At 42.9% G+C, this 14,643-nt stretch overlaps 1 protein-coding gene across 2 annotated transcripts in view; it reads left to right on the top strand.

The window, feature by feature from the left end:
• Window positions 1-13,538: 13,538 nt before the first annotated feature.
• The window catches only part of MYRIP (myosin VIIA and Rab interacting protein), a 403,697-nt gene continuing 402,592 nt past the window's right edge, over window positions 13,539-14,643 (top strand). For both annotated transcript variants that reach the window (XM_007983730.3, XM_007983733.3), the window contains exon 1: window positions 13,539-13,950. The gene's annotated coding sequence lies outside the window, so the exon portion shown is untranslated. The remainder of the gene's footprint in view (window positions 13,951-14,643) is intronic.

The following is a 14,643-nucleotide window of genomic DNA, read 5'->3' as shown; positions in this document are numbered from 1 at the left end:
TAGGGTGTGTGGGCTACTTTGAGTTTGCAGTTAAATGCCTGAAAATCCTCTTTAAAGGAAGCTGCAGGAAAGTGGAAGTCCAGTCTGCTAGGTGGTAGAGATGCCTCTATGGTCTTATCTCTCTGGCCATTGGCTTGAGCCATTTGGGTGTGGCATAGAACTGGAAACTGTCTCGGGTGACTGAGCCCTGCTTCTGACATGAGAAAGTAAAACTTATATGCAAAGTAGATGATAAGGAAAATAAAATTATGAGACTTAACCATTCCCTAGGACATAGATGACAGAAAAATCTTCAGATTTCTCTGGAGGTTGCTGGCATGGGAAGCTGGTGGTAGGCATCCTAAGTGATTGATTAGTGTAGCATATTTGGCATTCTCTGTTTGGTCCTGAATTGGAAGAGGGGGACAAAAAATAGGGAAGCTGGCAGTCATTGACCATTCTGGGCTTAGTGCTCCAGGAGTTGTGGGTCAGACTTCTTTTGTCATAGGTGGTCTGACCATTATCATTTGTATATTCAGTCTCTCAGGGTCTCAATGCTACTAACCCACTCTGTTTTCAGTGGTTGCCTCAAATGCTATGTTTCCATTTTCTCACTAGCCTTCCACATTTCCTGTTTAAATCCCCTGGGATACAAGAGAGCATCAGTGGATCCTTGGAAGAAGCAAATAATGTCTTTTCCTCCTCACATTCCTTCCAAATTATTCTATTGCTCTCCTGAATGAAAGACTACTTCTCTCTTTTCTTCCTGTGTAATAGAAGCTTCCTCCACATTATATCCATTTCTTCCTTACTCTTGGATTACTATGTTCCAGATAAGATCCACTTTTTTTTTCTCCTACTGTCATAATCCTGTTGGCTCTCTCTTAATGGTGGCAGTCGTAGTGGTAAAGGAGGGGTGACCAAGAGGAGAAATGTCACTAATGAGCTGGAGTATCATTGCAACCAGCATAGAAATTCTTTACCTCTCAAAGAAATTTTAAAATACATACAAATTTAGGTCATCTGATTAAACAAAAAAAGTGAATATTCGTTGTGCATGAAAGTCTCTGAATGTGTTTGAATTGTAAATGTTTGTGGATGAACATTTTCTCTGGTGTCTTCATTTATTCAATAAGTATTTGTTGGGTACTTCCTGTGTGCTAGCTTCTGTCCAGGGCGCTTGGAGATATCAGTGAGTAACATAAAGACCCCTGCCCTCAAGCAACTTACATTCTAGTGAGGAAGACACACAACAAATAGTAAACAGTAAGAAAGTTTAGTGTGTGGTAAGTGCAATGGGACAAGGAAAATGCAGAGCAAGGAGTGGAGGATCAGGAGTGGAGGGGAAGGGGGCAGGTTCATCTGACTTTTTTTCTTTGGTAATGCCTGACTTTGCCCTTCAATAGCAAACTTACTACTAATACTCAGTGAATAAGATCATGACAATTAAACTCTCCCGCGGGATTTGAGGATTGTTATGACAAAGAGGCACACTCACACACAAGGCCCTGGTTGAATTTCTGGGCATTCCTGTTAATTTTATTAATCCTCAGTACAGCTGTAGGTGAGTCAGCTGCCACGGATCTCAACCAGTTCAGGATTCAGAGACGCATTGTAATCTTATTTGGTTATAGAGGTTATTAACCAAGCCTGGGCTTTGTTGTAAGAACCTGATTTACAATAAGAAAAATTGTAAGAGGAGAGAGTCACAAATCAAGATTCTATAAGTCAGTAATCATGTTTCCTTCTGTAAAATAATATTTTTATTATCAGAATCTCTCAGCAGCAGCAGGGACCCTTATTGGATACCCTAGTCAGTGAACGACAAGATTCTACTATATTTCTGCATTGTCGTTCCAAGATAGAATCAACTTTACTAAAGAGAGCAGCAAAGATTTTTAAAAGCCATTATTTAGCAGGAAAGGAATAGTTGTATAATAAAATATTAATTGTTCTAAAAAAAACTCAGAGAAAACTACCATACTTACCAGAAACAATATTTTCCCTCCACATTTCTATTTTTATTTCTATTTAGTCCAGAATGATCTGCTTGATCATCTCGAGATAGACATATGATCATATCTTTTATTTTTAAAATGAATTACTGCTGAAGAGCGGAAAATTCAGAGTTTACCTTTTGAAGCTTAGTCCAATAGTGTGCATCTTGTTTTTTCACACAGCAAGCAGAATGCATTGAACTGTGTTTCCTATTCACCTGCTGCTTCATGGTGGGACTGTTGAAGACTGGTCTTGTGTGGTTTGGATAGCCCTTGCTGGTCCGGATCACAGTGGATCCCTGTGTTGACAGCCAAGGTTGCAGCTCGGTTTGATCACATTCCCATGCTTAAGCACTGTTCCTTGGAGACTTCTAGCCACACTCTCGGGGTCTGAGCTCCCTCTCTTTCTTCCCGCTCCGATTGAAAACACCTCAGTCCTCATGTGGAGCCTATTCATAAGCTTAGCCTCCTCATTTCTCAAAGTAACTTTATTTTAGTGATCTCCTTGCCCTTCTCTGCACTGGACCTTTGTTGGGTCAAGGTCACTCTGTCCAGTTGTGTAGTCATTTGCTGCATACAGGTGTCTGGCTAGGAGGACAAATGGAGGCTGAAATTCAGCTCATCCTCCACTTGCCAACTGCATGCCCCTGAGATAAGCCCACCACCTTCTAATACTTCCAGCCAGAGGGTAAGGTGGCCCTCATTCATAGAGAAGTGCTAGTAGGAACTCTAAGTGTGGTCATTCTGCTCCTCGCCAACTGGTCTTCATAACTTTAAATTTCAGGGACAAAATTAGGGCATCCACCCACTCTTCATATAAGTTGAATCATCTCCTCTTTAGAGACCAGCTTTCAAATCTGGTAGAGATGGCCTCATCTGATTAGAAAGGTTTTGTTTCACAAGAATTCCTCTTGCCATTTTTACCCCAAGACTCAAGAGCCAAATACAGTGAGTGCCTACTCACCTTGCTTTTTATATAAGTAATGTTCCCTTAAGGTATCTGCCCAGATCCCCTTCATCAGGTAGGCACCCCCAACCCCAGGTGCTGTGAGTGTTGGTTGCTAATGATGCTCAGTGGCCCCTTTCTTTGGAGAGTTATCTTCTGGGGGAACAGAAGCTACTTTATTCAGGAGAATCTCATCCTGACCACCCCAAATGAAGACAATGCTGTTAGCCCGCTCTGGCATAAGAATGCTAAGGGCTGGTCCCACTTGCTTCAAGATGCAATTAGTTCTATGGTGAAATTCATACTCCAGAGAAATAACTCCATGGTATCATCCAGGGCTAGTTTCCAGTGAGACCACATTCTCGCTCACTCAGATCCTTTCCCTGCCTCATCCTGTTCCCATCATTCCCATTCTCCCGAGAGCATCTACTCAATAAATCCTGTGCAAATGAATCTCTCTCTCTAGGCTCTGCTTCTCAGCACCTGACCTGGAATAACAAGTAAAGAAGTCTCACAGCTCTCAGAGAAAAATCGAATCTGCTTAGGGATAACTTTCTTTCTCTGTTCCTCCTGAGAAACACCATTTTCTTTCTTTCTTTTTTTTAACTTTTATTTTAGGTTCAGGGGTGCATGTGCAGGTTTGTTACATAGCTAAATTGCATATCGTGTGGGTTTGGTGTATAGATTGCTTCATCACCCAGGTAATCAGCATACTACTTGATAGGTAGTCTTTTGATCCTCGGTGTCCTGCCACCCTCCCCACCCTCAAGTATGCCAGGTGTCTGTTGTTCCCTTATTTATGCCCATGTGTTCTCAATGTTTAACTCCCACTTATAAGTGAGAACATGTGGTATTTGGTTTTCTGTTCCTGCATTAGTTCATTCAAGATGATGGCCTCCAGCTCCATCTATGTTGCTGCACATAACATGATCTCATTCTGTTTCATGGCTGTGTAGTATTCCATGGTGCATATATACCACATTTTCTTTATCTTTCTACTGTTAATGGGCATTTAGGTTGATTCCATGACTTTGCTATAGTGACTAGTGCTGCAATGAACATATGTGTGCATGTGTCTTTATGGTAGAATGATCTATATTTGTTTGGGTATATACCCAATAGTAGGATTCCTGAGTCAAATGATGTTTCTGTTTTAAGTTCTTTGAGAAATCACCACACTGCTTTTCACTGGCTGGACTAATTTACATTCCTGCCATCAGTGTATAAACATTCCCCTTTCTCTGCAACCTCATCAGCATCTGTTGTTTGTTGACTTTTTAATAATAGGCATTCTCACTGGTATGAGATGGTATCTCATTGCAGTTTTGATTTACATTTCTCTAATGGTTAGTGATATTGAGCATTTTTTTTTTTTTTTTTTTTTGAGATGGAGTCTTACTCTGTCGCCCAGGCTGGAGTGCAGTGGCGCAATCTCGGCTCACTGCAACCTCCACCTCCCAAGTTCAAGCAATTCCCTTTTCTCAGCCACCCAAGTGTGGGATTATGGGCACTCACCACAATGCCCGGCTACTTTTTGTATTTTTTGAGAGATGGGGCTTCACCATGTTGGCCAGGCTGGTCTTGAACTTTTGACCTCAAGTGATCCGCCTGCCTCGGCCTCCCAAAGTGCTGGGATTACAGGCATGAGTCACCACGCCCGGCCTGAGCATTCTTTACATGTTCGTTGGTCATGTGTGTGTCTTCTTTTGAAAAGTGTCTGTTCATGTACTTTGCCCACTTTTTAATTGGGTTATATCCTTTCTGTTTGTCAATTTTCTTAAGTTCCCTATAGATTCTGGATATTAAACCTTTGTCAGTTGTGCAGTTTGCAAATATTTTCTACATTCTGTAGGTTGTCTGTTTACTCTGTTTATAGAAACACTATTTTCTTAAGAAAAGAAAGAATGCCATGCCCTGCTAAGTGTTTTGTTTTGTTCCACATAGATATATATGTAGATATAGGCATATATATGTAACAAAGCAAAATACTTTGTTTTGTAAGGGAACAAGTAGTTTTTATACATATAAGTACTATGGTATATGCTATATACTATAGCCTATAGTATATGCTATTTTATAATTAATCCCTCAACTCCCACCTTGAACCTGGCCAACTTACTTTAGACTGTGGTCAACTTTCCGCATATCAGTATGTATAGATTCACCTTTCTAATAACTGTATGGAATTCCTTATTTTAAGCTGTTGCCAATTCAGACTTGAAAGTGTTTGCATTTTTCAGTATTATAATTTATGTAGAAAAGGTCATGTACAAACCTTTTTGTACCTTGTGCTAGTATTTTGGTAGCACAGAGTTCTAGAAATACAATATATGGCTCAAACAGTTTGTATGTCTTAGACTAAGCTGACCTCCAAAAATCTCCCACCAATAGAATTTGAGAATACTTATTTCCCCATATTTTTACCAATGTAAATATTTTCAATCTTTTTTTCCTTTTAAAATTATAATTAACAAAATGTGTTTTAATTTTCACTTTATGCATTACTGGCAAGGTTGAGCATCTTTTCTAAGTTTGTGGATTACCTGTGCTTTACCTCTGTGTGTGGACTAGTCACATCCTTTGCTAATTTTTTACTGGCTGTTTTGTCAAGCTGATATATCTTAAGCTGTTCCAGTTCTCAGAGTATATATGACATCCCTCCCTGACTTCTAGTGCTGCTCCTCATTTACTCTTACTTTTATCCTTTTATTATGTGACAAGGATTTAGGGAGGAAAGTATAGTTGGCACTGTTGGTGCCATTCCAGATGCCCTTTCCTGGGCTTGTGCCCCTTTCCCAGCTGGTGTAAGTGTTGGCACCTAATAGCTCACAGCTACCTCTTTCAGATAATTGCTTTCAGCTAAACAGAAGCCACCTTGCATGGGAGAATGCGCTCCAACCAGGGGCAGCAGGTAGATCATAACTGATTTACCAGGATTACAAAGGCCACCCCCTTGCCTCGAAGGGGGTAACTGTGTGGTACAATTCATCCTTTGAAGCTCCCCATGGGCTCAGGCTGAAACTGACCCCTTTTCAGACCATTTCCCCTTTATGCTTGCCTCCCTTCCTTTTTCCCTTGAGCACCTACTCAATAATTCACATGTCCCCAGATTCCTGTCTCAGACTCTGTTCCTGAAGAACCTAACCTAAAACAGCCAGTGATATAAATGCATGAGCTCAGAGAAACATCTGATATAAACATCAGTAACCGTTTCTTTTTGTGTGAACAATACAAAGTGGTGTACTTGTATGACAAAATGGAATGTTTTAGTCAGTGCTGACTTAATTATCTAGCCTCATTAAAAAACAGAAATATATTTGTGTGTATAAAAGCCATGACAGGATGTCATGTTGAGATTATATAAGGCCCAAATCTGCCTAATATTTGCAGGATGGTAGAGAAAGGACCATTCTATATTCAGAGATCTTATCTAGGCTTTATATGGTAGTCAGGAGGGCAGCCTGCCCAGGAGGACATCAGAAACCACAGACCTGCTATGTACTCTGCACTCTGGAACTTTTCTGTATCTTGAGGACAAAAAATTTTACAGATCGCATATCCAGTCTTTATTATAGTTGTCACAATATTCCTGGATATTTCTGTGCGTGACATGCTTTCTGCATGTGTAGTTGATATGAGGCCAGGGTGGGAATTACCTTCTTTCGCAAATATCAATTGAAAACCTTGCTCACTATAAAGAAGTTTCAAACTATAGACTTGAATACAGTATTATAAGATGTACAATATACCGTATTATTATGGTGCTGGATGTACCTCTTCCAATTGCAAGTGGAGAAACGTATTGATTTTTAATTCACCTTTAAAAACTTTTAAAAATTATGAAATACTTAAAGATTCACAGGAAGTTACACAAAAATGTACAGGAAGCTCCCATGCAAACTTTTACCCAACCTCCTCTAATGTTAACATCTTGCATAACCATAATATAATATCAAAACAAGGAAATTAACATTTGTAAAAGCCACAGAGCTTATTCAGATTTCAACAGTTACATATGCTTCCACTAGTATGTGCACGTATATAGTTCTACACAATTTTATCACATATGTGGCTTCAAGTAACTACGACCACAATCAAGAGACGGAACTGTACTGTTACTACAGGACCCCTTGGTCTACTCTTTTATAGCCTTACCTGCTTCCTGTTCCACCCACCCCATCCCCAACACCTGGTAACCACTAGTCTGCTCTCCATCTCCATAAGGTCATTATTTCAAGAATGTTATACAAATGGAACCAGAGAGCATATAGGTTTCTTAGATTGCTTTTTGAAAACACAACGAAATGCCCCTAAGATCCATCCAAGTTGTTGCATTGTCAATAGTTTGTCTTATATGTGAGTAGTATTCCACAGTATGGAGATTCCTTAGTTTATTTAACTATTTACTTTTGTATAGTTTCTAGTTTTTCTGTTATGAATAAAGCTGCTAGGATCGTTCTCGTACAAACTTCTGCATGAACGGAAGTTTTCATTTCTCTAGGATAAATGTCCAAGGGTTCAACTGCTGGATTGTATGGTTAGTCTGATCTTAGTTTTAAAAGAAATGGTCAAAACTATTTGCTGGAGTGGTTGAATCATTTTACATTCCCACCAGCAATGTATAAATGACACAATTTCTCTGCCTCGTTGCCAACATTTGGTGTTGTTACTATTTCTTTTACACATTTCGATAGGTGGGTGGTATCGATATCTCATTATAGCTCTAGTTTGCATTTCCCTAATGGCTAATGATAGTGAACATCTTTTCATGTGCTTATTTCCCAGCAATAAGTATATACTATCTGGTGAAATATCTGTTCATTTTTTTCCTCTATTTTCTAATTGGATTGATTGAGTGGAGTATCTCTTCATTTTTCTCCCATTTTCTAATTGGTTTGTTTGTTTCCTGTTGAACGTTAAGACTTCCTGTGTGGAATGCTTGTACACGTTGGGAGTGTAAATTAGTTCAACTATTGTGAAAGACAGTGCAGTGATTCCTGAAAGAACTAAAAACAGAAATACTATTCAACCCAGCAATTTCCATTACTGGGTGCATACCCCAGGGGATATAAATTGTTCTATCATAAAGACACATGCACGCATGTTCATTGCAACACTATTCACGATAGCCAAAACATGGAATCAACCTAAATGTCCATCAATGATAGACTGGATAAAGAATATGTGGTACATATATACTGTGGAATACTACACAAACATAAAAAAAGAGATTATGTCTTTTGCAGAAACATGGATGGAGCTGGAGGCCATTATCCTTAGCAAACCAATGTAGGAACAGAAAACCAAGTACTGCATGTTCTCACTTATAAGTGGGAGCTAAATGATGGGAAGACATGGACACATAGAGGGGGACCACACACACTGGGGCCTATTGGAGGGTAGAGAGGGGAGGAAGGAAAGGATCAGGAAAAATAACTAATAGGTACTAGGTTTAATGGGTGATGAAGTAATCTGTATAACAAACTCCCATGACACAAGTTTATCTATATAACAAACATGTACCCCTGAGCTTAAAAGTTAAAAAAGGAGTTCTTTGTGTATTCGAAATACAAGTCCTTTGTCAGTTACATGATATGAAAATATTTTCTTCCAGAATGTAATTTATCTTTTTGTCCTCTTAATTGGGTCTTTCACAAAACAAACATTTTAAATTATGATGAGGTCCAACTTATAAATTTTTCTTTTCACTTACTTTTTAGTCAACAAATAATTATTGAATATCAACAGTTTATTAAGATATTGTTCCAGGCACCCTGTAGAGATCACAGATGTGACATAGCTTTAACTTCAAGGTACTTAGAATCTAGTAGGGGAGATTGGAGATCTATGCAAATAACTAATACTACATAGCAAGTGCAAGTGACATGGAAGAGGTCGAGATACATTTTTGGCTGATAAGGAAGTAGTGAGTGAAAGCTTTATTTCACCACTTATATGCCAGAAATGTCACAAAATAGCGTAGAATGTTCATTTATAAACTAATTTTCCAGGTTGAAAACGATAGTTTTAAAATAAGTAACATATAATAAATCTCATGTACAAAATGATTCCACATACATTGTATCAATTAATAACAGTCTTACAGGGTGGTGGAGAGGATTACAACATATTTTATATGTGAAAAAATCTTGGATTCAGCCAAGTTAAGCAACTTGCCCAAGGTCATGCAGCCAGGAAGTGGTGAGTTCAGACTGGCACCTCAGTCTTGTGATTAATGCGCTTTTAATTCTACCCAGAATCCTCCTGAGACATGTCCTTTTCTTGCTAGTATAAACTCATCAATCTTCTGGCTAAGAAATGAACTGTCTGATTCGCATTTTAAAAGAAGACGTGGTACAGTTCCTTGTGCACACAAATGTCAAAGAGCTCTTATTGATAAAGGAAGAATCCATTAAAACTCTTACGGTGGTCAAGATCTTGCAGAAAATGGAAAAACAAGCACTGCCTGTGAGTCATGAGGTGATGCTATGGCTGGATTCAACGACATTTTGCTGGATGACTGCTCAGGATGGGGGAATTGAAAATATAGCGTTTTAGGTCATTTTGTGCCAGGCACACTGTTATCCAAAATCATCTTCAGATGCCAAACCTTTCACGGGGAACATTAAAAAGCAGTCAGTATTAGCGCTAGTGAAGAAGGAAAGGTGGGCCTGTTTCTAACCCAAAGGACTACCTACCAGTAGGAAACGGGCTCGTTTTCATTCCTCTGTCTCTGGGCTTCCATCTGTACTTTCTTCCTGCCTTATTTGTGACCTTGCTCAAATCACTTAACTATTCTGTATTTATTTGTCTTTCTTTTAAAGTGTTTATAACTCAGGTAAGATGTTAGGTCTTTGATTCTGAGAGTCTGTAAAGAAGTGGATTGACTAATTAAGTCAGCTTTGCAAACATCTGCATAATGCCAGATCAACTTTGAACCCAGCACCCAATCATGTCATGATGCAGCCCCTGTGGGGCCCATGTGGAAAGTAACCCTTTGACATTCTGCATTCAAACATTTATCCTGTTGGCCTGGCATCCAACTGAAAAAGCTGAAATCTTCACTGGATCTGGACATAAATGAATTCCAGTGTTTATATGTGGCTTACTATGTACCAGTCGGGAGGCACGTGTAGGAAAGTATGTGAGCTGTGGTAAACTTTTCAGCTGATTTACTCCAACCACTGTGTCCATCTTACTGTCTTTGCTACTCACAAACATAGCACTCCAGTCTTTACACTTCTCAAGGGCTGGACTTAATGTTTGGAGCAAGACAAATAAGTTTTCCTGGGCAACTAAATGTGCACTGTGGAAGGGAAGAATTGCCTCATTCTTAGGTGCTGGCCACTGAGTAGAAGATAATTCTGGAGCTGTCAGATGCCACTACATTAAATAAGTCAGCTTAATAATAAAACCCAAGGGGGAAAGCAGAGAGGAGTAGTGGAGAAAGAGGGAAGAGAGACAGCAGACAAACTAGAGAGAGGCTGAGACTATAGTTCTACTTCTACTGACATCACCTGAATCCCTGAATCTAAAGGTGCCTGACATTAGACCTACATCTGGACTTTGCATTTAAGTGGGCCTATGTATTTCTTTTCATGTCTAAGCCTTTTAGAGTTGGGTTTCTGCCACTTATAACTAAGAGTTCTTGAGACCTCTTAAATAAGTTATAATAAATCCTATTCAGTAGAATATCATATAGCTGGAAGAAAAGAAGGAAGGAAGGAGGGAGGGAAGGAGGGAAGGAGAGAGGAAGGAAGGGAGGAAGGAGGAAGAAGAGAGGGAGGGAGGGAGGGGGGAGGGAGGAAGAGAGGGAAGGGAGGGAGGAAGGAAGAAGGGGAAACTCCTTGTAATGATAGGGAATGATTACATGATACATTGTCGAGGGGAAAGGCCAATCGACTTGTTATTATAATTTGCACTTATTGATTGCAACAATTCAGAACAATGAACATCATTTAACATAAGTTTATTTTGACTGTCCAGATGGATTATCAACTCCTGAACATTCTTATCCTATTATTTTTTTCTCCCCTCCATGGCAATCAACAGGCTCACAGTACTGTTTTTTATTGGACACTGCTCCCTGAGGTAAAATCGTGTTGAAAATCTAGTTTCAAACAAATGTTTTTATGAAATGTTTCACTGGCAGGACTTGGTTTCACAATCAAAGAATCTATTGGTCTGACAAAAATAAACCAAAAAATGGGCAAAGGATATGAATATAGAGTTTAAAAGGAAATATAAGTGTCTCATAAACATATGTAAAAATGTTCTACCTCACTTTTAATAAGATAAATGCTAAGTCAAGCTACCGAGACCATTTTATATAATTGGCAAAGATCTGCAAGTTGGATAACATACAGTGTGAAGGGATATGTCAGTGTATCAGAAAAGTATCAGTCAGGTACAACTAGAAAAACAGAAACCACTTGGAATATTTAAAATGAGGGGAATTTAAAACAGAGTTGGTTACACAGAGGATGTGGGAGGCTGAAAGACTCCCAGGAAACAGTGAAACTACTGGAGATTAGCAACAGTAGGACATCCTGTTACCTCCAGGCCAAAGGGACAAGAGGGGGAGGTGTTGCCAGAACCCAGGGAGCTGAGCCCATACTGAGCCTGTCCTACTGGACTTGGGACCACCCGGGAGGAGTAGCTGCTGCCCTAGACACCTTTCTATTCCCACCACCCAGGCTGAAAGGGAAGAATGGGAAATACCCTGGCTTCTCCTTTGCTCCCTCCTATTCTCCTACTGCTGAGTCTCATCGGCTAGTTGATAGGGGAGTCTGGGAAATGAAGCCCCCCATGAAGCAGAGTCAGAAGGTCTGGGAATGGATATGAGAGCTAACAGGCTCAGAACCATCAGAGGACTGGGTGTGTGAAATATGCAATCACATATCTTGTGTGAGATCATGAGTTTATATCTCTATGAAGGGCATTTGACATTATCCAAATTATAAATGCACATCATCTTTGACTCCACAATCCAGTTGTATATATTTATTCTTCATATGTACTCCCACACATACACAGTTACATAAGAACAAAGTTATTCACTGCATAATTGTTATTAACAGTGATAGATTGGAAACCATTTAAATGCCCATAATTGGGGGCCCTTACATAAATTTTGGCATATCCTATTCAATGGAATATCATACAGCTGTAAAATAACAAGAAAAAGTTTTTGGTAATGATATGGAGTGACTCCATGATAATATCTTGTTAAGGGAAAAGATCAAAATGTAAAACAATGTGCAAGTTCGTACAACAAAAATAAAAATAAGAGCATTAGACAAATATGTTTGTAGGTATGTCGATTTCCTTGAGGAGGGTACACACTGGTTGCCCCCAGGAAGCGGAATTGAGAGACAAGGGTGGGAAGGAGTCTTGTTAACTGTGTTCCATTTGTAGTTTTAGAATTTTGTGTCATGTGAATGCTAATCAAGCATAGCTAAATAAAATTTAAATGTAATGTAAACAAAAGAGAAACAAAAGAACTTCCTTTCCACTTTACCAGTTCGTAGACATTAAAATCCCTTTAAGGGAGGGAATAGAATCTTTAAAGAAATTAACCCCTTTACCTTACGAGTTCCTTTCTGAAAGGTTCCCCCCTACCCCCGCCCCCGCTGTGGACTGATCAGCAAACAAGCCATTTATTTCTACTGCGCAAATTTACACGGAGAGAACAGCCTCAACCCACCGGCTTGAGAGGATTTCCAGGGATTTAGAAATCGCCAGTGTAACTCCACAAAAGCTTCAAATGCTTTATTTTCATGGAGCGACTTCCACCCTGCAGCTAAAATTGACAATGTGTTTTCACAGCCGAGTTGTTGGGGCTGAGGCAGTCGGTCTCAGGAAGATTCCTGGCTTGATGGATGCAAACGTGCAATGAAGTCCTGGCCTGGAGTGGAACCTTTCAACTCTCAACCATTCTTCCAGGACCGGGAACTCCTGGCACGAGCCCGAAAGCGTTCCTCACTTGCAGCAGTCTTTGGGCGTCTTTCTGACAGAGCGGGCTCACTAACCCGGCGGTTCAGCAGCTGTGGGGGGTCTGGGAGACTTGGGCGCGCCTTAGCCTGGACAGCTCCCTGAGCGCGAACCCCTTTGATATGTGTTGAATGAATGAGCGTCGCTAGCGTAGTAAATTTATGGCAGAATTAAAGCAATCCACATAGGGGTCACTACGGCGACTTTAATTACCCAGGGACTGTGAAGTGGGGAAGAGCTGTCTTTGGAGGAGCGCCACACCACGTCTTAGAATCAGGCAGGCCCCGGATTCTGGTGACCCACAACTCTACGGTCACTGAGGGTCCAGGACTCAGAGGCAGGGGAGAGGAAAAGCCTGACTTAGAATCGGGGAAGGACCTGGAGTTGCGCCTGGGGGCTCCCGAACCGCGGCCCCAATACTGCACTGCGCCGCAGGGAAGAGCCCCGGGAGGGGCGCGGGTCCCCGCCCCGGGCGCGCGCAGCCCTGCCCCGCCTCCTCCCGGTGCGCCCCGCCCATCCCGGCGCGTGCCGCCCGCGCGCCCGAGGTGCTCTGGAGGAACCGGCCCGGCGGGCACCCCCGGCCCCGGCGCAGGCGCGATCGCGGGCAGCCCCTCCCGCCGGGTACCCTGCACGCGCCCCCGCCCCGCCTCCGCACGCTCCCTCGCTCCGGGCGCCTCTGATTGGCTGTCGGCCTTGCCAGCAGGTGTCGGCCGCGGCTGCGGCCAGGCTGGCCCTAGCTGCCTGCGGCGCGGGCGCCTCCCTCGCAGCCTCTGCTGCCGACGCCGCCGCCGCGCTCCCGCCTCCTGTCGGTTCCCGGGCTCCCGCTGCCGCTGCAGTTCTGGCAGCCGAGCCCCCGCGGTGCTGCAGCCCAGCTTTAGCGCGCAGACCGACCCGCGCCCCTTCCTAGCCGCCGGCAGCCTCTAATCCACGCGCCGCGCTGCGGCAGGTGCCCTGGGCGCACCGAGGCTCGGTGGCCTGAGCCCGGCCGCCATCGATGACCCCGGTCGCAGACCTGCTTCAGGCTGGCCAACCCGTGTGAGTACCGTCCGCCTCTCTCTTCTCCCCTCTGGCAGCTTTGCGCCACTCTCCCCTCAACATTGCCGCAACTTCGGGGGTGGGTGTGTGAAGGTGTGGAGGTGTCTCTCACGCTCCCCCGCACCCCGTGCGCGTCCGGAGCCAGGAACCCTAGGCGCGGCCAGTCAGCCTCTGCGGAGGGGCGAAGGGCGGGGGTACTTGAACTTGCTCAGGGATCATCGCGGAGTCAGAATCGCCTCTTTCTCTCGCTGCTGGGGCGGGAGCTCGCCTCTGCGTTTCCCTCGCGTTTTCCGATCCCGGCTGGCCACGTAGCGCTTGGGCTGCGGTTCACCGCGTACCTACTGCGCTGCGGGCGCACCGGCGGGACGCCTCAAACCATCCGGTAAGCGCCCCGCAGCAGCCCAGCGCGGTGGACCTGACTCTTTCAAACTCTTAATTTCTGTAAAACGGGGCTAATCAGGGACTCGTTCAAGGTCACAGCTGGTGCTCCGAGTTAGAACACAGGTGGATTGCGTCTGGCCCTCGCCTGCGGGCTGCCTGGGGAGGGGAGCGCTGTTGGTGGGGCAATCACTTCAGCTTCATCCCGGATTCCTCCTCATACTCCCTTTCCGCCACAGCCGCCAGACTTGAAAAGGTAGGGAGCCAATCCTAGGGGGCTCTACATAGATTTGGAGGTAACGGCGGGGAATCTTC

The sequence above is a fragment of the Chlorocebus sabaeus genome, chromosome 22 (assembly GCF_047675955.1).
Source record: "Chlorocebus sabaeus isolate Y175 chromosome 22, mChlSab1.0.hap1, whole genome shotgun sequence".
NCBI lineage: Eukaryota > Metazoa > Chordata > Mammalia > Primates > Cercopithecidae > Chlorocebus > Chlorocebus sabaeus.
The sequence above is the reverse complement of the archived record's forward strand: the minus strand, read 5'-3'. Positions and strand labels throughout refer to the sequence as shown.